At 41.9% G+C, this 25,562-nt stretch overlaps 1 protein-coding gene and 1 pseudogene across 1 annotated transcript in view; one reads left to right on the top strand and one right to left on the bottom strand.

The window, feature by feature from the left end:
- Positions 1 to 25,562, top strand: part of ADD2 (adducin 2) — a 100,983-nt gene that overhangs the window by 12,471 nt on the left and 62,950 nt on the right. The gene's annotated exons all lie outside the window — the stretch shown is intronic.
- On the bottom strand, positions 6,273 to 6,891 carry LOC124503928 (high mobility group protein B1-like; annotated as a pseudogene).

The following is a 25,562-nucleotide window of genomic DNA, read 5'->3' as shown; positions in this document are numbered from 1 at the left end:
TTGTGAGTTCAAGCCCCGTGTCGGGCTCTGTGCTGACAGCTCAGAGCTTGGAGCCTGCTTTAAATTCTGTGTCTCCCTCTCGCTCTGTCATTCCCCAACTCACACTGTCTCTCTCTGTCTCTCAAAAAAGGAATAAATGTTCAAAAAAATTTTTTTAAATGGTTGAGATAATAAATTTTATGCTATGTACATTTTATACCAATAAAAATGTTTAATGTGATTGAGGTATATTAGCAACAATGAATAATTTATCACAGTAGTAGGTAAATTTATTATGGTTTGACTATGAGTATCAATTAGTCAGTTGACAAGTGTTTACTTAACACCCTCTATGTCCATCTACTGTTCCAAGTGCTGGGCATGCCTCTGTGAACTAGGAGATTACACTCTAGTAAGAGAGAAGAGGCCAATGTGGGTATTTGAGGAGAGGTGAGAAAGTAGGAAACAATCTCCTACACCAAGGAGTCTACACCAAGGAAGGGCAGACTGTTTGGTAATATTTAGAAATAATTTGAAAGGTGTAGAGAGAGTTTTGAAATAAGTCTAGTTTGCACAGCTGTGTGCAAAGGTCAACTATTCAAATGTATACTGGAAGCAAGGCCTTGTAGCATTTGACCAAAGGTAGGGCTCTTTGAGGTGAGAACAGTGGAGGAGAATGGAAAAGAGGAATTTGAGGTATTTTGCAAGGGGATTATTACCTAGTGGAACTAGTTAATGTAAGCAAGAAAGGAAGGATGTGAAGAGTGGAGTTTGAGGCTAGATAGTGAAAAAATGAGCAGAAGTTCACAGAGACATTGGAGAATCAGAGTAGATGGGCTAGAAGGAGATGGTCAAGGAGGAGGATGTAAAATCCAGATGTTGGAAATGGTGCACTTATTGGCGGCAGCAAGATCTAGGGTATATAACCATGGGAGTGGATGACTGAGACTGGGGTAGAAGGAGACATGGCTGGCATGAGAGGCCAAGGAAATGTGAGGCTGGGTGTTGGGTGTATCACCGCATGGGAATGAATGTTGAAGTCATCAGGAATCAGAAGGCCTAGTGACCCAGGGGAAGATGGTGAAGTCATCCGTGAGTGAGGGGAATGACCAAGAAAGAGTGATGGAGGATAGCCACAAGGGGGCTGATGGGAAGTCTGTCCAGTTGGGAGCCGTGGGCTTCCAAATAGAAGGAAGTGGCCGTAGGTCGTACAGAGGCTATCTACACTGTGCCAAGGCCCTGAGTATGTGGGATGTGTGCTGTGAGAGAACAGTGAGCTCAGAGGAGAGTGAGCCTTTGGATTTTTTATTTTTGGATCACAGAAATGGGCTTCATGTAGCTGGATTAGGGAATCCTGCAAAGAATTATGGGATTGTTCAATGAGCTTGGCTTCCAAGGAGGAAGGAAGGTAACCAAGGAGGCATTAGTGACTTTGGGCTTGTTCAAAAGTCAATTAAAGGCAATTAACAGTATATGGTGTTGTTTATGAAAGTGCTAGTCTCATGAGAGATCTCCTAGTAGTTCTTGGGGCATTGTGAGAAGAGAAGGAAAACTTCCTTTCTTGAAACATCTTGTGTTTTCATGTCATTAATTCCTGCATTACCCCCAGCCATGCATCTCATGGAGGGGACAGAAGGCTTCTGTCCTTCCATATCACCATCTTCCTGTGGCTCTGAGATGACTCTCTTGTCTAGCCTTGCTCTGCTGATGGTGACCTTTAACATAATAAACTGCCACAGGAAAAATAAGGATTGATGGAGAAGATGTACTTTTTCATAATTCATGCTTACACATTAGAACAGGACATTTGGGGGGGCGGGGAATGAAGCATGTTATAGGAAAGTGTGGGTTTTCTTCAATGCCTGGCCAAAAATCTCAAAAAAGTACTCTGTACTACGTGGTAATCCTGAGACATTCACTTTCCCACTCTCCAAAATGAGTATTTCACTCCTCTTTTAAAAAAAATATCCTCTCCTCCCACTCCCACACATCTTGCTAGGTGCCTCCAATTTCATTGAAAGACAGAAGCAATGAGCTGAGTGGTCCTGCTTTTATTAGGCACCATCCTTTCTCTGGGATCTGGGCCCCCTTTCCTCGTACCTTCTCAAAACCACCACTCCAGCAATTGGTCATTCTTTTTTCTGCATTGTCAGCTCCTCCCTAACCCCCCCCACCCCACCCCACCCCGCCTTTCAACATCCCCATTGGCATTCAGGCATGCTCTAGTATCTCCTACCTAAGTATCCCTGCTACTACCCCATTTCTCTCTTTATGTTCTCAGCAAAACTCCTTGCAAGAACTGCCTTGCTCACTGCCTCACTTTCTCTTCCCCACTCTCTACACATGGGCTTTTGTCCCCTCTCTGCTACTGAGGCTGCTCTTGTCAAGGTCATTAGTGACCTCCTTATTACCAAGTCTAATGGTCTCTTCTCTATTCTTATCTTTTTTTTTTTTTTTCCAACGTTTATTTATTTTTGGGACAGAGAGAGACAGAGCATGAACGGGGGAGGGGCAGAGAGAGAGGGAGACACAGAATCGGAAACAGGCTCCAGGCTCTGAGCCATCAGCCCAGAGCCCGACGCGGGGCTCGAACTCCCGGACCGCGAGATCGTGACCTGGCTGAAGTCGGACGCTTAACCGACTGCGCCACCCAGGCGCCCCTTCTCTATTCTTATCTTACCGACCTATCAGCAGCTGTCAACACAGTGGACCTCTTCTTGAAACATTTTGTTGTCTGACTTTCTGGTACCCTTCACTCTCCTGGTTTTCCCTTGCCTCACTCACTGGCTGTTTCTCTTTCTTCCTCTGTGGAGTTCCATTTACCTCTACTAGACCTCTGAATGTGGGAGAGTCCCATGACTCTACCCTGGGCCCCCTATTCTCGCTTCCCCCAGGGGAGCTTTTCCAGGCCTTAGCTTTAGGTTCTGGTCTAAAGCTACATCTGGTCTCTTTTTTCTGAGAACTCTAGCTTAGTGCTACTTAGTCTTTATTGTGCATACAGATCACTTGGGAATCTTGTTAAAATGCACACTCTGATTCCAGTGATCTGAGGTAGGGCTTAAGATTCTGTATTTCCAACAAGTTCCTGGGTGATGCTGAGGCTGCTGGTCTTGGGATCTTATTTTGAATGGTGCTGAGCAGTGAGGCTACAGACTTGTGTTCCCAACTGCCTCCTTGACGTTTCTACATGGACGTCTTACAGGTAACTCAGATCAAGCCTAACAACCCTAGCAGAGTCTTAATTTCTTTCCTCAAACCCACTTTTTTCTGTATTACATTATCTTCCCAGTTGTTCATACCAAAAATCTTGGAATTTTTCTTGGTTTCTCTATTTTCTTCACTTTCCCATCCAATCTATCAGCAAATTCAATTGGCTTAATTCTCTAAAACATATCCCAAATCTTTCACTTGGCTCCACCATAATAGTAGTAGCTAAAATTTATTGAGCACTTTCTACATATCAGGCTGTGTTAATGATTTGTTATAGACTGAATGTTAATGTCTCTCCAGAATTCATACATTGAAATCTAATCCCTAATACAATGGTATTTGGAGGTGGCGCCTTTGGAGATGATTAAGTCATGAGGGCTCTGCAATAATGAGATTAATGACATTATAAAAGAGATCTCAGAGGGGTGCCTGGGTGGCTCAGTTGGTTAAGCATCTGACTTTGGCTCGGTCATGATCTCATGATTCGTGGGTTCAGGTCCCGCTTCGGGCTTTGTGCTGACAGCATGGAACCTGGAGCCTGCTTCAGATTCTGTGCCTCCCTCTCTCTCTGCCCCTCCCCTACTCGTTCGTTCTCTCTCTCTCTCTCTCTCTCTCTCTCTCAAAAATGAACATTTAAAAAATAAATAAATAAAAGAGACCTCAGAGATCTCCCTTGCCCCTTCTGCTATGTGAGGACAGTGAGAAGACAGTGGTCTATAAACTGGAAAGCAGGCTCTCACCAGACACCAAATCTGCTGGTGCCTTGATCTTGGACTTCCCAGCCTCCAGAACTGTGAGAAATAAATTTCTGTTGTTTATAAGTTACCCAGCCTATAGTATTTTGTTATGGCAGCTTGGGCTAAGACAGTGCTGTGTTTTTGTATTTATTATTAAAACTCTAATCGCAACAGTTGTATAAGGTCAAGTATTATTAATCTCATTATTTAGATGAGGAAAACTTATTTCTAGGTAATGCTACATAGATGAACAGTTTAAAAACCCAATTTACTCTTTTGGTTTATTTTTCTCCTTTGTTGTAAATATGGTTGTCAATAAGGCTATTGATATACTTAGAGAATTATGGAGATGTTATTTTAAGGTTTTGGTGTCCTTGCTAAGCACAAATTATATTGCAAATGTCCATAAGTCAACATCCAATTCTGTGCATCTTCCAGAATTTATAGTCTCTTTTGCATTCTCAAACCATTTTTGGCAAGGGCTATATGCATTTAAAATGCTAAAAATATTTGTGTCTGATAATTATAATATTGTGATGCACCTTACAAAGACATTGTGTCTTGTGCATCCTTGTGCAAAGCAGGGATTCTTTATTTTCACCCCTGAATTTCTGGTAACCTATAGGATACATTGACAACACAACCTTCAAGCTCCAAGATGTATTCCTTTCCTAAGCTTACTCCGTGTTGGTCAGTTTCAAGAGTATTGCGCTGTGTTGTTTTTCACCCTTACAACCTATGATGACAAGTAGCTGGGGTTCAGGAAAAAGCAGCCTACATGGTCTGCTAGACCATGGTCTTATAGATGGAAAGTAGTGCATATGAAGAAAGTCTCAAGAATGTGGGGTTGTTTAGACTGGAGAGTAGGTTGAGCTCTTTGCTACACTGTTAATGTTAAAGGAAATTCTTAGTAAACTTGTTGGTAAAATAAAGATATCTTTTGTAATGGGAGTAATTTACTTAGCTTTATTTTTTTTATCATTTTTTATAAGTTTATTTGAGAGGGAGAGAGCAGGGGAGGGTCAGAGAGAGACGAGGAGAGAGAATCCCAAGCAGGCCTCATACTGTCAGTGCAGAGACCAACGCGGAGCTTGAACTCATGCACCGTGAGATCATGACCTGAGCTGAAGTCAAGAGTTGGGTGCTTAACTGACTGAGCTACTGAGGTGCCCCAATTTAGTTAGCTTTATAAGTGTGAGTTTCTCTTGAGGGTGGGAAAAGGAGGTATACAGTCATCATTATCCTGGTAATTAGTATTACGCCTTTCTCTAGACAACCAGTCCTCTCTAAGAACGTCCAATATGCCAAGGCAAACATTACACCAAGCATGACACTTCAGTCTTTTCTCTTGCTCAGTTATAATATCCTAGGAAGTAATATTCTTGCATATAAATGAACTCAGGAAAGCTCTAAAAGGAGCCCCAACCATTAGCAAGGGGCTGCAATTCTTTATTTCTGAGAAACATGCATCAGATGTTCCTATATATGAGAAATGCTCCCACTGGAATTCTGGCATGTCAAAGCAGAAGGAGCCATGCAGACCCTCCAGTCCACCCCTGGAGTTCTAGAGAACACACAGATGAAACCGAGAGAAGACAAGACTCTGACCCAAGGTGAGGCCATAATTACTGGCAAATCCAGGGTTGCTGAAAAGTTGTTCTTCAGGATTTTCTGTCCATCCGTCCTCCCTCCCTTCAAAAAAAAATTGTATTAGAAGCATTCAGAATGTCAACAAAATAGCTAAACTTTTTTTTTTTTTTTGCAATTACAGAGTGGTACTCAGTTAATACAACAACAGTTTTTTAATGTTTATTTATTTTTGAGCGATAAAGAGAGAACAGGGGAGGGGCAGAGACAGAAGGAGACACAGAATCTGAAGCAGGCTCCAGGCTCTGACCTGTTAGCATAGAGCCCAATTCAGGGATGGAACCCATGAACCATGAGATCGTGACCTGAGCTGAAGTCAGACACTTAACCAACTGAGCCACTCAGGCGCCCCAAGAACAACAATTATTTTGTATAAACTGCATCAGAGACCACTGAAAATGAACCAGCTACCACCGCCATATATAACTAATTAGTGCTATGCACCAACAGGAACCTGCTTTAAATTTCCATGCCAGTTTACAACCCCCATACCGACCAGGCAAAGTTAGTGGCTATTGAAGATACCACCAGGATAGGTCTACCTGAAGACACATTCGGTAGTGTGTTAACTATACACACACACACACACACACAAAAGACCCTGTACAGTTTAAAAACAAATATTACACAGTCTTACATTTCAGTTTTTTGCTTTAAAAGAAGTGAGCTGTGTATAGGAAGGAGGAGGGGTTAAATGTTTTATAGACCAGAACAAAAAACTACGCTAGGATGAACTTGTTCATCTTCTTCATCTTCCTCTTTTATCTTCCTTGTCTTCCATCTTTTTCTTGCTTTTTTCAGCCCTGATGACTCCCTTTTTTGCTGTGTCAGGCTTTCCTTTGGCTCAGTATGCAGCAATAGTCTTTTTATATTTTTCCTTCAGCTTAGCAGCCTTCTTTTCATAAGGATGCGTGTTCTCTGCGGCAGCGTGATTCCACACCTCTCCAGTTTCTTTGTGGCATCACCAACGGATAGGCCAGGATATTCTCCTTTGGTTTTTGGGTGATACTCAGAACCAAACAAGAAAAAGGCCGAAGGAGGCTTCTTAGGTGCATTGGGATCCTTGAACTTCTTTTTTGTTTCTTCTTTAGAGGGGGATGTAAGTTTTCATTTACTCTTTTATAACGGGCTTTGTCTGCCTTTACCAGGTCTTCACATTTTCCTTTCTCTTGAGCACATGGGCCTCCACCTCTCTGAGCACTCCTTAGAAAATTCTGAGCTGACTGAAGCATCTAGGTGATTCTTCCTGTGCTCCTCTCTGCAAGTTTGCATATGATGACATTTTGCCTCTGGGCTTCTTAGGATCTCCTTTGCCCATGTTTAATTATTTTCCTCAATGTGGCAGAGCCGCCCAGTGCCCGTCTGGCTCTCACTTGCCCCAGTGCTGCCTCTGTGGAGCTTAGGGTACTGCGGTGGCTGTCCAGGACCTTTCTTTCTAAATGTCAGCTTCTCCCTTTTTTAATGTTACAGTTTTCAAGATCCTATTTGGTTTCAAGGGAAAAAGACAGGAAGAATGTAAGTTCCTTGTAAGAATCTTAAATATGGTAGAGGAGACGGGTGGGGCTGAGACAGGCCTCCACCCATGTTGACGCTTCATCCTCATCCTGGACACAGGGACAAATTTACAATGATTTAAACTTTATTACAATTACAGCATCACAAAGCATATTAGTTCCCTAGGGCTGCCTTAACAAAGTACTACAAACTGGATGGCTTACAACTGTAGATGTATTTGTTCATAGTTCTGGAGGGTAGACGTCTGGAATCAAGGTTTCCATTGGGCCGTGCTCCCTCTGGAGGCTGTAAAGGACGAATCCTTCCTTGCCTGTTCCTGACTTCTGGTGGTTAGCAGCAGTCTTTGGTATCCTTGGCTTGCAGCCACATGACTCCAATCTCTGCCCCCATCATCACATAGGCTTCTCCTCTGTGCCTGTGTGTCCTCTGTGTTTCTTTATACCCAAATCTCCTTCTCCTTATAAAGTCCCCCATCGTTGGATTTAGGGCCCATCCTAATCCACTATGAATTATTCTTAATTTTCTACAAATACCCTATTGCTAAATAAGGTCACATTCACAGGTTCCAGGGAGACATGAATTTCAGGGAGATAACTATTCAACCCAGTATGCAAAGTTACAATGTTTTATGTTTTAACTTTTTCTAAGAATTTATATTTGTATTGCTCTAGAAAGGCATGTTTTTTCTTAGTTCAGGAGAGAGAGAGAAATGCACCTGAAACACTGCTTTCCAATGTATATCTGGTAAAACACTATTCTCAAGAAATGTAACATGAAATAAAAGTTTCCATGGTCAAGAGAATTTGAGGACCCTGTATTCTACCCCCTCTTGAAGCATCATCAGATACCTAGGACAGAAAATGTTGAGAAAGGTCCTGTAACAAGCACCTGTGTTTATCCTTCCAATTTCAAAGTGATATTGGACAGGAAACACTTCTGTCTGTGTGTCTATATTGATTAAGGGTTGCCTCCACTTCATGAAACAGAAACCCAACCACAGTAGCTTAATCCAATAGGGATTTATTCCCTTACCTAGAAAGTTCCAAAGTCAGAGTCTGGGATTTACACAGTAGCTCATTATGGCACCAGTAGACTGGGCTCCTTCTATCTCTCTGCTCTGATGTATTCAGTGGGATTCTTTCTCTTGAAAGTTTGCAAACCAGATACTCCATTTCTTATCTCTCAACTACCTTCTATTCAGAGAGGAGGAGGAAGTGGTGAGGGAGAAGGAGTAGCATTTCTATCAGGAAATTAGAGTTTCCAAAAAATTCCCAGCAGATTTATACTTGCACGTTATTGACTAGGACTGTATCATATGGTTGCTTCTAGCTTCAGGGAATGCTGAGAAATATAGATTTTGGGTTTTTTTTAATAAAGTTTATTTTTGAGAGAGAAAGAGAGTGGGGAAGGGGGAGAGAGAGAGGGGGAGAGAGAGAGAATGCCAAATAGGCTCCACACTGGCAGCTCAGAGCCTGATGTGGGGCTTGAACTCATGAACCATGAGATCCTGACCTGAGCCGAAACCAAGAGTCGGCCACCTAACTGACTGAGCCACTCAGGTGCCCCAGAAACACAGGTTTTTTGTTGGACACATTGTATGTTGGACAAAATTGAGATTCTGTTAGGAAGGAAGAAAGGGAGGTGATATTGTCTAGGCAGCTGGCCATGACTGCCACATACACAATTTCCTATGGCGTTAGTGACCAAGAGATCACCCTTGTTAAAAATGTGTCCACATGATAGAATGTTTTCTGTAGAGTTCCAGGTTTTTGCACCAGCCTCCAAGTTTAATCCTACCAAACATTTTAGCTCAGTTCAACCAAAGAAGTTTGAAGTGCTCATACTTGTATGGCTCAATGCTACCCTAAGTGCCTTTTAAATTATTTAATGGCTTGATATGTGCTTACATTCCTAAGCTAATTTCATCCTCTTTAATGTGCTCTAATGGTATTTGGAGCTTCCCTCCCTATGACCCCAAATCCCTTAAATATATAGCTGCCAGGTTTAGAGTAATAGAGTAATACATTAGGAATGCATTGTGGAAGCATCGCTGTTTCTTCTGGTCAACATTTAAAGCAGTGAAAAGAGAGGCTCCCCACCTTCTCAGAGACAATGAATGCTGCCTTGTGACTTAGGAGAGCCTTGTCAATGACAGAGTCCTCAATGATCACTGTTGTGGTCACATATTCAAATCACCAGTGGATCTAAAACGCATTCCTCCATTCCCAGGTAGGACCTGCAAAGAAGAGCCTACTAGGAGAAGGAGCCAAAAGGGTCTCATTCTGTCTTTGGTTCTCCCCTTTTACTTTGTGTGATCAGGGAAAGCACACAGGCCAGGGGAAAGAAAGCTCATTAGTGCAGCATAGCCTAGCTTAGCCTGAAGAACACAGCAGACAATAATGTCAAAGAGAAAGATCCAAAGACATAAACAGATTCCAAAAAAGGTTTCCTTTTGATCTCTGAATATATGACATTTTTAAAAAATGTTTATTTATTTTAAGAGAGAGAGAGCGAGCGAGCAGGAGAGGGGCAGAGAGAGAATCCCAAACAGGTTCCATGCTCTCAGCACAGAGCCTGATGCAGGGCTTGAACCCATAGACCACGAGATCATGACCTGAGCCGAAATCAAGAGTCAGATGCTTGACCGACTGAGCCACCCAGGCACCCCAAATATGTGACATTTCTAATCTTACTTCTGGAGATAGGTGAGGAGGAGGAAAGGACCCACAGGATAAAGCAATCAGGTCATCAAACCTGAGAATAGGAATGTGCTTTGCAAGTGAGTGCTTAGTGGCCTGGGGAAAACAATCATGGAAACTGAGCTATTCTCCATTCTCTGCTATGTATATAAGGTCTTTCCTTCATTCTGGGTGCAGGTAATCAACATGGGATGTCAAAACACCTGTTTTTCCTTTCAGCAAAAACATGTCAAGATTTCTTTTTTTTTTAATTTTTTTTAACATTTATTTATTTTTGAGACAGAGAGAGACAGAGCATGAACGGGGGAGGGGCAGAGAGAGAGGGAGACACAGAATTGGAAGCAGGCTCCAGGCTCTGAGCCATCAGCCCAGAGCCCGACGCAGGGCTCGAAATCACGGACCGCGAGATCGTGACCTGAGCTGAAGTCGGACGCTCAATCGACTGAGCCACCCAGGCGCCCCATCATGTCAAGATTTCTTAAAAACCTTTAAAACATTATGCCATTCTATGTTTCTTTTTCTAAATTTTTAAAAACATTTTTATTTATTTTTGAGAGAGAGAGACAGAGTGCAAGTGGAGGAGGGGCAGAGAGAGAGGGAGACACAATCTGAAGCAGGCTCTGGGCTCTGAGCTGTCAGCACAGAGCCCAACGCGGGGCTCTCACCCACCAACCATGAGATCATGACCTGAGTTGAAATTAGACACTTAACCAACTGAGTCCTCCAGGTGTCCCACTCTTATACATTTCTTAAAAAAACACAGATTACACTGGCCTCATATCCAAAGGCAGCAGCTGAAAGGAACAAACGCTCCTATATGATTTTGGTAGTTGACATACTATCAAGAAAAAATTTTTCCAATTTCTAATCCCCCTAGTACAAGGGAAACCATTTGTTTATCACAGGGTGTTTCAGAAAGGGCACTTGAAAATTGTAAGGGGTTCCCAAGCCACTGACCCAAAGATACTGTCCCTGGAACACAAAATATTGTACAGAAGGTGTAAGGAGAAGGGTAATAATGTAGCAGAAGCCAGGATGAGTTTCTCTTGCCTGAGTGACTATGTGGCATAGTGGGTGAGCACGTGCCCTACAGCATTGGATTGTATCTTGAGACTTGGTTTCCTTGTTCGAATCCCTTGTTAAGCTCTTAGTTCTGGAGTGCAGGAACCATTTGCTAAACATTTTTTTTTGTAGTATTAGGTTTTATTAACACAAATCCGACATGCACATAAGCTGTCTGTCTGTTCCTTTTCTTCTCTGTGCAGCCTGGCATTGGGATTGGTGATCCTGATGGCCAGCTGGGCTGCTCTTTCCACAATGCTTTGTGGTTCTTGGAGGAGACATTGTGAAATCCCTGCACAGTGAGATTTCTTGCACATCAGCAGCACTTCGAGCTCCTTGACATTGTGGACCAGGAACTTCGGGAAGCCACTGGGCAGCATGTGCTTTGTCTTCTTATTGCTCTCGTAACCAATGTTGGGCATCAAGATCTGGCCCTTGAGTCTTCTGCACACTCTATTGTCAGTGCCTCTGGGTTTCCGCCAGTTGTGCTTAATTTTGATATATCAGTCTAACTGGCACTAGATGAACTTCTTGGTCCTCTTTTTAACAACTTGGGCTTCACCAGAGGTCTGAGGGTGGCTGTAATGCCCAGTAGGAGATGGCTGCCACCTCCCCAGGCAATGCCAAGGAAAACCCATCTGCTAAACCTTTGCCGTCTCCCAGCACTTAGCCTAAAAGCTGCAAGATGGGTAAGGATACCAGGAAAGAAAGAATGCCCCAGTAAATCCAGCCAGAAACATTTGTCTCAGCAAAAATGTTTGGCTGAGATGCCAATCCAGTAGCTGCAGGCTGTGCTTACTGGTGGGAAGCCCAGCCACTAAGGGGACGGTTGCTGTTTTACAGGTGGGTGTGGATGAAACCTGGAACTGTGGAGTTGTAGGGGGAATCTCAGAGGCCAGAGTGCTCAGTGAGTATCCTAGGATGACACAGCTAGTAAACTACCAAATAAAGACCTTGACTTCAGGTATTTGGACTCCCAGGCCAGTGATTTCCCATCTCACCCCAGTCTGCAGGGTGGCAGAGTGGGACTGCCTGAATTAGAATCCTGATTGTCCTCACTTACTAGCTGTGTGGCTGAGGACACATCTTTTCACCTCTGTTGCTCAGTTTGCTCATCTTGGTGGGACTTCTGTCATTTGGATCATTGTGAGGATGAAAGGAATGATTGCATGGGGTTAGTGCCTGGCCCCATGGACAGTTTCCTGGTGTTAGCAGCTGCCAGCTCTACTGTCAATGCTTCTCATATTTGCATTTTCTTCAAAGCCGCAGAATGAGAAGGAAGTTGGGTTGTATGCTAGGAAAATGAAATCGAAGAGAACCACCCGAGAGACACCCCATGATAAATAATTCCACTACCCGCTGACAAGTGTCGTAAGGGCTCGGAGGAGAGGCCTATTAATTCTGCTCAAGAGATCAGAGAAAACTTCACAAAGGGGCTGACATTTGAGCTGGGCCTTACAAAGCAAGTTGGAATATTCCTGCTTGATTTGATTCTTTCTTGAAAGAATCCTTTTGAACACAGAAACTCTTTTTTATTTATTGGGTGCTATTTTATATGTGATCGTCACAGTTGCAGGCTCCCTAGCTCATTATTATTTGAGTTCTGTCAAGGGGATATTTATTATTTACAATTTTTCCTCACCATTTGTATAACCTGTAGATTTAAAAAATAGATTTGCTTCACAATGAATTTAGATTAAATTAGTCCTTGTTTTGGCAGTAATCTACATAGAGAGGTATTTATGCAATATATACAGTTAATTTGTTTTTGTATATATTGGCCACAGATGCTGGGCTCAATTTATCTCCTCTCTGCAGGGTCTTTTGTTGTCCTTGAATACTCATCTCACATATGTCCCTGAATGTGTGCAACTGATTAATCATAAAAATGATGACATTCCTTGGAGTAATTGGACATTATATAAAAAGCATCTGCTGTGCTTTCTCAAGAGGGAGGGGCAGGCAATTTCCTAGTCAGCACAGACAGCTGCTCTTCCGGGGGGCGGTGGGGGGAGAGGAGGGGTGTGTGTTCCAAGGCCATAGTGTGGCAGTGGATGGCACATGGCATTTCCCCGCTTTGTGCTGGGATGTTAGAAATGCCGCAGGGATGTGCCCTGTGCCTCAGGAGGAGACCAGCCCCCTTTATGTCTAAGCACCATTTCCTATACTCTGAAGACCTTCCCATAGCATATACTTGCTCAGTCTCTGATTCTGTATTTTGTGGCACTGTCTGGAAAAGGGGTGTGGGAATAAGAAACAAAGCAAAGCAAAACAAAACCCAAACCTGTAGCAAGTGTAGTGTAGGGGCACTTTAACAGTTCACCTTGAAATCTTAGGTTCAGTTTCATTAACTGATCCAAAGCTTAAAAAAAGAGAACCAGAGGGCACATCCAGGTCACCATAAAGTCCTGTTTGATTTTTTTTTTTTTTGTCTCCTAAACTTTCCCAAACCCATGTACTTTTCACCATCTCCTCATGCCCCAACTCCAAGCCTCATCATCCCCATCACCCCATCTGGACACCTGCAGGGCCTCTAACTAGTCTCCCAACACCACTTGTGCCCCGCCCCCTAAGCTCTGCTCTCATTCTTCCTTGTAGTGTTAGCTCAAATGTCATTGCCACTGGGAAGCTGTCTCAGACCTGCTTTACCAGGTGGCTAAATCCTTCAACTATACGATTTTCTGGCATGGGTGTCTCTGCTAAATAGCAGTGATCACAGGTACATGTACAATGTTTCTGTATTTCTGGTCAATGCCCATTTCTTGTACCAAACAGTGATTTCTATGTTTGCTAGGATGTTGCCTCGTTTTGCTCACCAGCCTACCTTCTACATAGCATTTGCTGATGCTTTTTTTCCTCAGTTGAATCATTGGCAACATCTAACAACAGCATTCATTTTTTTTCTCTAAGTGTTCAATTTGGATGGAATTGATTGAACAAGCAACTCAGCCCAATTTACATCTTTAGTGTTTGATAGAAAATTCTTGTCAGTGTGCTTTTAATACTACAAAATGTCCAATGCTATTAAATTTTTCTTTAGCTGTTACTTCTATCAGATATTTACACAGAGTTTTAAAATGTCAAATGCATGCTGTTTGGAATGTCAAATCCAAATGCTTTCATTGTCAATGTAGAATGATGTGTAAACAGATAATATTGTGAACTAAATTGCCAAATTAAGCTCATTTGATTTATTAAAAATATTAACAATATATGCAAGCTAGGGTACTCTTGTTAGGTTTCAGAGGTGCCTGGTAAGTTTCTTGTCAGAAAAATACAGTCAAAAAAATTTCTTGCTTCATTTGAAATATTTATACCAGCACCTTGCCTTTAAACAGGTAATAAACTTTAAAAAAAATTTTTTTAATGTTTATTTTTGAGAGAGAGACAGAGCATGAGCAGGGGAGAGGCAGAGAGAGAGGGAGACACAGAATCTGAAACAGGCTCCAGGCTCTGAGCTGTTAGCACAGAGCCGGATGTGAGGCTCAAACCCATGAACTATGAGATCATGACCTGAGCCGAAGTCAGATGCTTAACCGACTGAGCCACCCAGGTGCCCCACAGGCAATAAATTTTGTAATGAAAAACTAATATTCTGGGATTTACTCCTCAAAATATTATGAGGAATTCTGAGAAGGGAATGTTTAAAGAAACGTCTTCATTTGTTTGACACATTAAAACTTTGATTTGAAAAGTATTGCCTCCTTCCTAATAGCTTGTGCTTATCTTCGCCATGCACAAGGATGGCTTTAAATAAGCTACAACCATGCTTTTATTTTATTTTTTAAATTTACATCCCAATTATTTAGCATATAGTGCAACAATGATTTCAGGAGTAGATTCCTTAATTCCCCTTACCCACTTAGCCCATCCCCCCTCCCCAAACCCCTCCAGTAACCCTCTGTTTGTTCTCCTTATTTATGAGTCTCTTCTGTTTTGTCCCCCTCCCTGTTTTTATATTATTTTTGCTTCCTTTCCCTTATGTTCATCTGTTCTGTGTCTTAAAGTCCTCATATGAGTGAAGTCATATGATACTTGTACAACCATGCTTTTGGGAGGTCTCTACTCCTGGGTTTTTAAAACCAGGTTTATTTTTAAATAGGTTTATTTTTAAAGAGAAGTACTTCCAAATTTTACAAACTTATTTGAGATTTTACATGCCTATTGAGAAGAAAAAACATTTTCTTCTCTTCTTGTATTAATGTTAAGGGTTTCAAAGCATGTATTCTCCCTTATAAATTACCTGGGTGATTGTCATGTCCAAGAAGCAGCGTAAAGAGAACCACAAATTCCTTCATTTCCATCAGCAAGCCTGAACATTTCATGTAGAGCAGGTTCTTTATGCTCGCATGTATCTCATGGTAATCCGACTCCTAGAGAAACGGGGTAATATGATCAGATTATATTTTGCACATACTCTTTTGTGAGTCATACGTTACAATGTACATGTTACATAATTACCCACGTACATTACTGTATAGGGCGATACATAGAGCTCTATTCTTCCTAGCCATTGAGATGTTCAAGGATAATTTTCACTTTAACTAATTTTGGCCATATTAATGGACTTGGGAACCTAATCCATCATAAGATGTGATTTGCAGTGATAATTTTGACCTACTTAGCTAAGTCATTAAATCCACTGTCTTAGATTCTTGGGTGGACTGTGCTATCTGAGAGCAGCACTATATTTTTGAAGTAGGCTTTTCACTTAATGCATATATGACAAGGTCTGTGGTATAAGATTTAATAAGGTTTTACAAGAGAGCGTGTGCTTTTCCCTCATGGGCAATGTTAAACATGCACTGTCAAACTTAAATATTACATAACTTAAAAAATACATTATGATGTATGTTTTAGATTGAATGTAGCCAAGAACCTCATTTTCAGGCTCATTAGATACATGTTCTATGGCAGAGACTCTAAAGCTATTTTGCCAGGGTTTGCTACAAAGCATATCAAGAACTTGAATGGATTTTGTTGTCCTAGGAGGTGAGTTCCAAAGATAGATAATAGCTACTGTATTTTCTTGTCTTTTGAGTTTTTGTGGCCTTCCTCCTGTTTGTGTCACTGTTGTTCTGTAGCCAAAAAGAGTTGAAGGATCAGTTGCTACTGGCTGAGTCTGACTTGATGCTTCACTTTGAACTTGATCGCTTTGGTCATAAGTATCTCATATTTTCTCTTAAAAGGCTCTCTCTTCAGCCAGCAGACCATTTCTCTTTTTTAACAGTAACTATTCTACTTTCCCCAAAAGAAACAGTATGTGTAAATAAAGTTATATAAGAACACCCAACACTTAGTTTTGCAATGTCAAGACCTGGCTCTGATTGGAGCTGAGCTTCTCAAGCTGTCTTATTGGGCCCAGCACACATATTTGTTGGTGATGGACTTGATGGTACATTTTCATGTGAACAGACACAAACAGGCTTTACTCTCAAAAAATTTACCAGCTCAGAAATAGAACTCTCCTGTCCCAGGACATGTTTTAGGCAGTTCTCAAGTCTGCACCAGGAAAGGAAGAATTAGCACAAGGTATTGGTAATCTCAGACATATTTATGTTAGGGATATTAAAAGCATGGCTTATTATAGTCTTTCAAATAGAACAGATGGAATCAAATGCTCATAGAATGACTGATTCATTTCTTTAGAACCTTCAGTGTTCTCAGGATAGTTTGAAAACTTATACAAACCAATATCCTCATTTTAATTGCTGATTGAAGAGATGTCAAAATTGATTAACTGATTTGCCTTCAAGTCCACAACTAGCTGGGGTATGTGGTGGAGGAGCTGAGATTATGGTCCTGACTTCCTGACTCGAGGGTGGTCAGACTGGTCTGATGTGAGAGAAGGGAAAGAGAGAAAGGAAAGTGGGAGAGAAAGCTAGTGAATGCCAAAGGACAATAGGTGGCGATCTCCTCGTCAGAGCTGCAAATGATAGTTAGATTTTGGCATAGATTTCTTTTAGAGCATTTGTAGGTTCACAGCAAAACTTAGCAGAAGCTACAGAGGTTTCCCATATGCCTCCTGCCCCATACCTGCTTAACCTTCCCCATTATCAATATCCCCTACAAGAATGTTACATGTGTTATAATTGATGAGCCATACTAACACATCATTATCACCCAAAGTCCATAGTTTGCATTAGGGTAAATTCTTACCAGTTAGATTTTAAGTAAGGGCTCAAGCTGGAGGAGGGGCTTGACCTGGCCCTGAAAGGAGAGGGAAGGCCTTGATCATTACCACCTACAGAGGTTTAACACACCTGTTGTACCACACCTTGGGGTCAGGTTGTTCCCCTGGTAGACTGTGGCTCCTTCCCACCTCTCCAATAACCAGTGACACTTTGTGAGCCAGGCCTAGTGTGAGGCAGCCATCCAGATCCAGGGTGGTGTGATATGTGATGATGCACCATGAACAGTCATGAAGAAATGTATCTGTTGTTTCCCTCCCCAAAACGGCAAAGCAGAATTGGATTGTTCTCTATGTTGAGAATTTTGCTTCCTGTAGTCTCATTATGCATAGAGCTTGTTGAAATATGATTCTCTCTGGACGCTGCCAAATTAAATGCTAACATTCAACACAAACGGGCAGCCATTTTCCAAAACAAGGCCATGGCTGAGTGACACCACATATTCCTCCTTCCCCTCGGTTCCCCCCTCAGCCCCATTGGCTAGGCTGGCTTTGCTCTTGTCCTCGTAAATTTTTATTTTCTCTCTATAAACTGGTATGTTCCCATTCCCATTCCCAATTTTCTGTGCTAGCTACTTCTTAATTGACTTGCTAAGAATATGTCTTTATTTATAACCAGCTCTTGGATTAATTATTTCATTATTTTTAATATCTTAATTTCCTTCTTCTTTCCTTAAGCCTATTCTGTTTTTCTAACTTTTAAAGTTGAATGCTTATTTGATTTTCATTCTTTTTTTTTTTTTTGAAAGTTTATTTTGAGAGACAGAGTGGAGGGACAGAAAGAGAGGGAGAGAGGATCCCAAGCATGCTCCGTGCTGGGGCTCAATCTCATAAACCATGAGATCATGACCTGGGCCGAAATCAGGAGTCAGATGCTTAACCATCTGAGACACCCAGGCACTCCTTCATTCTTGTTAATAAAAATATTAAAGGCTGTAAATTTGTTTCTAAATGTGGCTCTGCCTGCAGCCACTAATTGTTGATATATAGTGTCCCTTTTGTCATTTTAAAAAATAATATGCAATTGCAGTTTAGATTTCCTTTGTGAACAGATGTTATTTAGGGGAGAGTTTTAAGATTTCTAGGTGGCATTTTTTGTTTGTTGTTAAAAATGTATTACCTAGTTTTGTGGTCAGAGAATATGTCTTTCTCAATTTTTAGGGTTTGTTGGAGATTCCTTTGTGTCCTGATTTGTAGAGTTTTATAAATGTTCCATCAATATGTAGTCCAAATGTCTCTAAGACCTCCCACCCATTTTTGATATGCAGTTTACCTTTAATATGCAATCAAATGCTTCAGATCTCTACTCCACAAACTGTGGGAAGGTCCTTACCTTTCACAGATTCCCCAAGACATTTTGGGAGGAGGGGCTTTTATTTTAGTCTGCCTCTTAGTCTATATTATTGGTGCTTCTGATGGTGGCCTCATTCAGATTATTTGTTATGACAGGCCTATTACACTGAAGTAGCAAGCCCCTCCATGACCTCAGTGGCTGAACACAACAGAAATATATCTCTTGCTCCTGCTGTGTGTCTATTGAGTTTTGGGGGGGACCTGTCCCATGTCTCCCTCACAGGCTGATGGAGTTGTCACCATCTGGAAATTGCTGGTGGCTGTAGCAGGAGGATGGGTTCTAAAATGCTTCTTCCCAGATGAATTTCTGCTCATATTGCATTGATCACAGAAGGACATAGGCAATGCTGAGCTGGAAGAGAGTGGGAAACTATCATCCTCTTCTGTACCCAGAAATGGAGGGGAAACAGATACTGGTGAACAAGGGTGTCCATCATAGTTGACAGCTTGCCTCCCAGAGGAGCTGCCCTCTTTGTTAATACATTTGCCCTCACTAAACACTGTCCTTTCTCCTTTATTCTCCCAAAGCACCACTAACACAAGGCTCTTCTGCACGTCAGACTCCTAATCAAAGGATTAGGCACAGAGAAGGTATTTATAGTGTAGGGCCAGAAACAACTTTTAAATTCAACTCAGCATCAATGATTCTTGAAATTTATTGGCCGTTCTCCATCAGAGGGAATTTTTCATTGTCTTTTTCTTTCTGTAGGCCCCTGTTCTTTGCCGTGTGCTTGTCCCAGTGCCGCTGCCTGTTCTTGCATCTCTCGTCTTTCCCCATTTGCTGTTGGAACACCACTTCTCATTTTTTTGTTACTCTTTCTGCAGGGCAGTTTATCCCTTTGTTTCCCCATCTTCTTCCACATCAAGGTTGATGAGGGTTGGCAAGTAAAAGGAACTTGTTTCCTTTACCCACAACGTTTCTGACATGAAATGTGTGTGTGTGGTTTTTTTTCCACATCAACTCCATAATTCCAGTGGGGCACCCTATAATTCTATTCAGTTCTGACACTACAGAGCTGGACTTAGCATCTGATCCAACAGGTCAAAGGCTCAGTCCCACAAGACTACACCCACTTCAGATGCCAGTTGCAAGCCTGGGCCTCTGCTACTTCTGACTGGCTGTAAATCAGGGGTTCCCCCAGCCCTTCTTTACATTTAATAATTTACTAGAACAGCTCACAGAACTTAGGGAGTTACTTATGTCCACTGGTTTATTATATAACAAAGGATATGATAAAGGATACAGATGAACAGTCAGATGAGGAAGTACATAGAGTGAGGTGTGGAAGGGTTTCAAGTATAGGAGTTTCTCTCTCTATGGAGGTGGGGTAGTCTACCCTCCTAGCATGTGGATGCATTCACCATACTGGAAACTCTCCAAATCCTGTATTTTAGGGATTTTTATGGAGGCTTCATCACAAAGACATTGTCAATTAACTCAATTTCCAGCTCCTCTCCCTGCGCTGGAAGATGAGAGATAGGACTGAAAGTTCTAAGCTTGTAATCATACCTTCATCTTTCCGGTGACTAGCCCCCATCCTGAAGCCCACCAAGATTCACTTCATTAGTGCAAAAGATGTTCCTATAATGCAGGAAACTCCAAGAGATTTAAGAACTCTGTGTAGATGTGCCTTTCATTCCTATCAGTCATAAAATTACAAGGGTTTAAGCTGTGGGTCAGGAACCTGGGTCAAAGACCAAATACTAGGGAAAAAAAAGATGTTTCTAGCACCCCTGTTTCTCAGGAGATTACAAGGGTTTTTTTTGTTTTGTTTTGTTTTTTTTCAACGTTTATCCATTTTTGGGACAGAGAGAGACAGAGCATGAACGGGGAGGGGCAGAGAGAGAGGGAGACACAGAATTGGAAACAGGCTCCAGGCTCTGAGCCATCAGCCCAGAGCCTGACGCGGGGCTCGAACTCACGGACCGCGAGATCGTGACCTGGCTGAAGTCGGACGCCCAACCGACTGCGCCACCCAGGCGCCCCAATTACAAGGGTTTTAAGAGCTCTGTGTCAGGAACTAGGGGTAGAGACTAGTATATATATTTATTTCATAGCAAGGGAAGAAGGAACTCACTTTTCACTTTTTAAGAGGGCCATCAAAAAATTTCTTAGACCCAAAAAAATAAAAAACAAAAGAAAACATAAAACCCCACTGTCCCCCTGAAGATAAATGATGCTTCTCTTAGAATGAAGAAATGTTTTGCTGGATTGTTTATTTTAAGAGGAATTTTTCCCTGTTCTTGGTGCTTGCAGTGAAATTGCTTTCTATAATGTTAATTTGCACTCCAAGTTTGTCACCCAAACCTATTGGTTCCTGAGTTTGTATTGTGAGAATGTGGGTACTGAGGGATACATTTAAGTCTAATCAACTTATTCAGGCTTTTTTACCCTCTCTCCCCCCACACACACTCGTTTTAACCTCTTTAATTTGTTATGCACTGACAAGCATATTAATGTCATCCATTATTATTGAGATCCTGTTATTTTCTGACCGATTCCCAATTGGTTTTGATATATATATGTGCGTGTGTGTGTGTGTGTGTGTGTGTGTGTGTACACACACACACATATATCAAAATACATATATATATAATCCAATACTATGTTGTTTGATGCATAATCATTCAATATGGTATTTTCATTGTGGGAACTACTCTCTTCAAAGATAAAAATAATCTTTGCATTATCTAGAGGTTTTTACCTTGAATTTTGTTGGCTTTGATATAAATAATGCAACACATAGTTTGTTTACATTTATTTTTCCTAGATAGATAGCTAACAGTTTTTATTCACGTTGAATGACATATCTATATCTACGTCTATAGCTATATATCTTTATATAAGTAGCCTTTATCTGATTCCCACACATAACCTGTTACAGCCACTTCTTATTTGTGTCTTCAAATCCCTGGCTGCAGCGTAGTATTGGAATCGTGTCTGTCCCCAGCCATGTTGCTTGACTGACACTGCAGTCCTGGTACAGACATAGCATGAGAGATGTTCACGGTTGTGGCTGTGTGAAATGACTCTGGCCTCTCAAGGAACAACCTCCACATCGTACTGGGAAGGTTGCTAAATTTTCTGGAGGTTCAGAGCCAGAAGGCAGGCAGTAGGGGAGGAATAAGATATCACCTTCTATCTGATTTTTCTCTTCACAAAGGGACAAAGACAAGTGCCTGTGTCAGTCTCTGTTTGTGTCTCTTTTCAATCTCATAGGTCTTTGATGAGTAAATGTTCATCCATTGTCCTGGCTCTAGTCTAATCGTCAGTCTTTGTTTCTGGAGTCTTTATGAGTTCTGATCTGATTTAGTGTGCGAGTCAACATAAGTTCTTAATGAAAAGTTGGGGGAGAGTGAGTAATGGATAACTAGGTAGACACCATCCTAAATTGGAATATTTTATAATATTTGTAATTATTTAAAAAATTCTGGTCATTCATGACCAGATTTTTGTCTTCATTTATAAACAAGTCTCTTAAGTGGTGATCAATTTTCTTTTTAAGTAAATAAGCTATTAGAAATAATCAGAGGCCTCTTGGTGCACTGGACTTTGGAATCAGACGCACCCAGGGCTGGTGTTCAGCTCTACCACTTATTAGCTGCATGTTTCTGAGAAACTTTAATGCTCTGGGCTTCAGTTTCCTTTTCTGTAAAATGGGGATAATGATTTCCACTCTGAAGAGTGGTAGTGAATGATTAGAGGCAATTTGTGGTATATTTGCCAGAACTTGCTCTCTTTTGGCCTCAAATGGATGTGAGGAGCTGAATCACAGAATTCTTAAGGAGATGGAATCACAACAGAACTGGAATGAATTAAATGTTTCAAAATAGTGTCAAGCCTGAAGTATCCTTTTTATAACAGGGATGGTCTTTCTCTCCTGAATTGTGCCTTTATGAGTATATTGGGTGGACTAATGATTCTGCCTCTCTCCAGGCTGATATTATTTTAGTATTTATTTATTTAGCTTTCTTTCTTTCTTTCTTTCTTTCTTTCTAAGTTTATTTATTTATTTTGAGAGAAAGAGCGTGCGAGTGAGCAAGCAGGGTAGAGACAGAGAAAGAGGGGAGAGAGAATCCCCAGCATTGACATTGCAGAGCCCACTGTGGGTCTCAAACTCACAAACCGTGAGATCATGATGTGAGCCGAAATCAAGAGTTGGACGCTCAACTGACTGAGCCACCCAGGTGCCCCTCAACTTTTTTTCTTTTAAATCAAGAGTGGGGAGAACTAGATTCTTTACATGCCCAAAGTCAAGAAAGTCTCAATAAGATTTTCTGAACCAGGCAGCTTCTTGAAAGGCATATGATAAGTTCTAGACTTTATGTAAGCTAATTAACTTATCTCAGTACATAGCACTCTCTCTTGTCTTATTTGTTTAGAAATTTCAACTGGATGTGGTGACAGACCTCTGGGGACTGTTATGTTTATACCATGAAGCCTCGAGGAGCATTTTGCAAAAATACTTGAAAATTATACATCAACATGGTCAAGGAGCTGTCATAAGTTTTCTGTCTGCTTAGTGGGAGCAGAACCAGTTTAAATTTCGTCACAATGGGAGGAGTCTTGTATAGAAACCTCAGCTAGTGTGTGTTGTTTCTATGAAAAAGTGGTTAACTAACACTGTATTTCTACATGAACTAGAGTTAACTTGTGCCAATGATTTTTTAGTGTGGCTTGATAATTGGTGCTCCAGGCTCCTGCCCAGCTGGCCCACCCTTTAACCCAGCTTTTATCCAACCACTGCCCTGCAGTACTCGTTTATGCCTTCATGCTCATCTGGTTCTCCTTCCTCCTTATACAGTCTTTAGGGGATGGGGGAGAAAGTCATTACCATCTATCTGATGTTTCTCAGCCTTTCTGCTCCCTTGGCAGTTGAAGAAGACTCTGGTTTGTGCACATAGATACTTCCCTTGCCCTGTTGGACCCTCTTGAGGAGGAAAGGCATGACTGCCTAATTCAGCCTATACTCCTGACTTCTGGGGTGGAAAGTAGGGGAAGAGACAGAGCTTGGAAGGAGAGGTGAGCAGGGTAGGAGAAAGGAAAGCTGAATTGAATGAGGTTAAATTTGTGTAGTAAAGTTGAGGCTGTCAGGGAAGGAGTGAGGGGAAAGAGGGAGGAGGAGGGAAGTAGGACTAAGGCATAGCCACTGGTTCAGGAGAGGAGTTTTGGGCAGTGGGGAGGTTGAGGCTTGGGGGAAAAGGCTTGTGGTGGCTTTGTATGTGAGTGCAGTGAATTGGAAAGGAAAAGGGAGATTTTAAAAAGTACCGCTAGAGACTCTCAATTCTTCCTGGTGTTTGAGAAATCCAAGCAAAGCACCTGAGATACTTTAAACTTTGTGTTGTACAAACCACGTCCCCAGGGCTGTGCCATCCCTCCAGGACTGACCTGGGTGTGCAATGAAGTTTGGTTGTGCTATTACACTGTCAGGTGAAAGTCCACTCCTACTGGACAAGGACTCATTTCCTGTCAGCTAATCCTTATGTCAGTCTGCCCTCAACACTGTGTCCACTCTTAGGGTTTAATTCAGAGAGTGTTCTTTATTCCCCATTTCTCTGTTCTGGTGTCTTATTATAGCTTCCTTGTGCTGACAAGGACCATCATTGTCAGTGGGATTATTAATTATAATAAGGCAATTGCAATAATTGGGACAGTTGGATAAAGCACCACAGGAAGTGAAATCCCAACTAATACTCTCTGAACTCGAGAGATAAAAATCTTAAAATTCTTTCTCAGGATCACTACAAAATTGTGAGCACTTTCTGTAGGTGATTTCACAGTGTCTAGAATAAGCATTCATTCATTCATTCATTCATTCATTCAGGAAAACTCGACAGACCCTAATCAGTCCTCATATGTGTAAGCAGTTCTTCCAGGGCTGTGGAGGATGGGTCAGAAATAGATCTGTGGGGCTCCTGGTTTGCAAGAATAGATAAAGCATGTATCCAAATAGGTATAATGCAAGGTAGAGGGTACTCACTTCTGACCATGTGGGCTCAGGGAGTTCAGAGGATCAAGCACATGGGTTGTTTTCTGGGCAACCCATGTCCTTAACATGTATAACTTCAGGGTCCCCTTAATTTATTCTCCATGCTTTGTTTCCACAGAGCATATCCCTGAAGATACCAGTCGTCCTCTCCCCTCTCCTGCCAGCAGGCTGTTCATTCTGTCTCTGTTTCTTTTCCATCTCAGACTCCCACTTCCTTGGTGGTAATAATATTGTGGTTCTCCTCTCTCCTTCTCAGACCCCTGTCCTACCCCCAACTCTCCAAATGCTTTCCCCCCAACAGGGAAGCACTTACCCAGACCCTTTACCACAAAAGGCTTTTCTGGGCCCCACTCTCTGCCTCAAGTAGAGCACCAGGTTTGAGCCATTGATGGATGCCAGTGGGCTGACTCTTTGGAGAAATTTTGGGGTTAATGTTTTGGAGGGAAAAGTGTTGGGTGGCATTGGATGGTCAATCCTATTTTCCTAAGCCGTTCCCAGTAACGTGGGTCAATTGCTTGTTCTTTGTCAATTGTCTTCTCCCTTTCTGTGTGGATGAACTCAATTCTCCCCCTATGGATTTGTTCACATGGGCTGTGCACCCGTCTGGTGGGTTGCTTTGGGCTGTTGAAGGAGCCCCCACTCCACTGGCCAGTGCTAGTGATTTTGTGACATGGTCTTCAGTGTCTCCAGTGGGCAAGAAATGGCGGGCTTCATCGAGAAGTGGGCATAAGGCACTGCTGAAGCCAGACGCAGGCTTTCTAATTCTAGAGCTAAGAACAGACTGGTTTCCTTGACAACAGAGATGAAGTTTGCTCATCTGCTCCTGGAGGTGGGCTTTGTGTGTCTGTGGAAAGCACTGGGACTTGGGGACAAGAAAGGAGATCCTTTCTTTATCCTTTCTGAAAACTCGCCAACTCTTACTGTATTTTAACAATATTATAAACTTCCCAGGTGGCACAGCGACATCAGTTATGTAATCTACGCATTGGGAATCCAAACATAGAATCGTCCCTTCCTTTTCACTGCTTTGCTTCTGATTCTTGATGTATTTTACCAGACCTGCAACATCTTTTTGATGTCAGTTTTTTAACTTTTAAGATGTCAGTCAAATATGTACTTACCCCAGAACTCTTGATGGCTAAATGAAAAGCATTTTTTCCTTCTTTAGCTCAAAGTGATT

This window comes from Lynx rufus, unplaced genomic scaffold (genome assembly GCF_022079265.1).
Source record: "Lynx rufus isolate CCGP_SWC_20201006 ecotype Redwood Valley unplaced genomic scaffold, mLynRuf1.p SCAF_8, whole genome shotgun sequence".
Classification (NCBI taxonomy): Eukaryota; Metazoa; Chordata; class Mammalia; order Carnivora; family Felidae; genus Lynx; species Lynx rufus.
This window is presented reverse-complemented; position numbering and strand designations above follow the sequence as displayed.